The 2,418-nt window shown below is 39.7% G+C and overlaps 1 pseudogene; it reads right to left on the bottom strand.

The window, feature by feature from the left end:
• Positions 1-404: 404 nt before the first annotated feature.
• Positions 405-1,381, bottom strand: LOC147439817 (uncharacterized; annotated as a pseudogene).
• Positions 1,382-2,418: the final 1,037 nt, after the last annotated feature.

Below are 2,418 nucleotides of genomic sequence, written 5' to 3'. Positions count from 1 at the left end.
TTTATAACTTCGAGTACCTTCGAAGAGTTAGCCATAGGATAACCTTTAGAGTTACCTTGGTAGGAGGTGTTGCAAGAGTTGGACCAACAACGCTCAAGACTTGGACTCAAACTTTAACAAAACGGCAAATAGACAAGGTACACTAAATAAGCGATCGCTACATATTGGATGATTTCAAAACAATGTCATTGAGTTTCCTCCAACACACATATACATATAAGTACATGGAAGATGGATATGATTAAAACCTGCTCGCCAAAACAATATTACAATAGCACCTCGCAATAAATAACACAAGTGTCTGATACAAAAAGCAGCTTTTTCTTAAGCCTTCAAGGTTGACGTTGTCTTAGTCTTGCTGGTCTCCCGTCTTTCATCAACTTCCAAGCGTCAAAGCATTCCTCTCATAATACCTCTTCTGGATGCTTAAGCTTTGGTGTATTCATCCCAACAAACATGATGAGTCCCAGTATGTCTAAGGATAATCGATTTCGTAGCTTATCTTTAATTTTGTTCATTTTGGAGAAACCCCTCTCACATGCTACTGATGAAAGAGGTAAGACAAGCAAGATCCGCCAAAGAATCATTGTGCAAGGGAATGATTGCTCCCATTCAACATGATCAGAACACTCCTGCCATGCAGAGTGCATGCTCCTACCATGAAAGCAATTTCTCATTCTTGTGATGAAAGATCGCCTTTCCCCTTTGCATTCAGCATCATTGATTAATGTGCTTGATCCTTCAGCAAAGTACTTACATAACGTATTGAGCCAGCCTCTTGATGCATCCTCCAGCTTTGACAAGTCCTCACAATAGTCTTTTGGGCTGAAATACTTTGTTGCCTCAAAAAATTTGAAGTCTACCCGAAAATGGTCAGATAAAGATTGAACCAGCTTCTTATGTATGAACCACAAATTGATACCAGCTTGTTGACGACACTGTTAAGTGTTTCATGTGAATTCACAAGATCTTCGTTACACATTGGACCTAGATGGAGAGGATGATAATGTGCTACACTTGCTTTATCTTGAAAAGATAGTGCTCTATTATGCTCATACACCATCTTGATAAAACCTGCATTGCGCTTTGCATCTGACCCAAAGGTGCCACTAAGAAATGATAGTTGTAACACTTCTACTGCTGATTTGAGATGACTTCCAATCGAGGAGATGTATCGATGCTCCTCTTGAAGCTTGCGGATAAGCACATTCAATTCTCCAAGTACGTCAACAAAAAAATGCATGAGAAACTGAACTTTATAACTTGTTAATGAAGAGTACAACTCATGCTCCTCCTTTTGCATAACTGAAAGCAATGCTGGCATGATTCGGACAAGCCTTATGATAACCTGACCTTTTGAAATCCATTGAACATCATGCATTTTCAATAGCTGTAGCTTTCCATGTCTACCAATGCCAAAGTCTTTTACAGCATCTGCAAGAATAGCATGCCTTTTGGCTGATCTGCATGCCCATTTATAAAACTTTTTGGCAATCTTGTCCATAAGCTTAAACTCTTGAAAGGTTTTGAAAGCATCCCCGGCTGCAAGAGACTCCCTATGCACAATGCAATGAAAGCTCCATAAATGTGGAGTGTCCCGATTTAGTCTTGTGACTACACCTATTGTAGATCCTGTCATGACACTGGCTCCATCTGTTGCAATTGCAATCATCTTTTGCTTCGATAGACCAGCAGACTTCAAGCATGAAACTAGTATAGAATGTAATGATTCTGCATTACCCTTTTCAGCCTGCAAAAGATCACAAAACCTTGTTGAAACCAATCCTTTTCCTGAACTCTGCATATAAGTAACATAGACGATCATGTACTGCTGATTGCTGATATCAGTACTTTCATCGATCTGGATAGAGTAGAAGGGACTTTCACTGATTTCTTTCTTCAAATGATTCCAATAAACAAACTTTAATGCCCTTGCAAATGAGATCCCTGCATCTTTACTTGTATAAGCTGAATACTCACTGGTTATTGGCATACTCGGTGTCCAAAGAAAGCGTTGGAAGTTGCATTTATATGGAAATTCTTCTAAAGGCAAATACCTCTTTAAAACGTACCACATGTCTGCATCACTGTAACAATCCTCTCTTTCTCTTCATCTGCCATTGTGTCAATGTGCTTCTCCATGGGCATTGTAGATCTTTTCTCCTTCTCAATCCACATACTTGCAGCTAGTTTGTGCTCTTTTGAGGAGTTGTGGTCAAATAGAGAACTTTTTTGCTTTGTTGAAGCTCCTTTTGGTGAAGCGAATGGGGTGTTTCTTTTTGCATCAGTGCACCACTTGCATTTTACCCTTTCTCTTCCAGCCTTGTTTAGAATTGGAAAGGCCCAAGGGTAATCTATCTTCCAACTTTGAAGGAATACGCGCTTGTACTTCTTCTTTGCCTGATGTGCCTCCTCAAC

This window comes from Adiantum capillus-veneris, chromosome 16 (genome assembly GCF_014529385.1).
Source record: "Adiantum capillus-veneris isolate H3 chromosome 16, ASM1452938v2, whole genome shotgun sequence".
NCBI classification, from domain to species: Eukaryota; Viridiplantae; Streptophyta; class Polypodiopsida; order Polypodiales; family Pteridaceae; genus Adiantum; species Adiantum capillus-veneris.
Note: the sequence above shows the minus strand (reverse complement) of the source record. Positions and strands in the feature narration are given on the sequence as shown.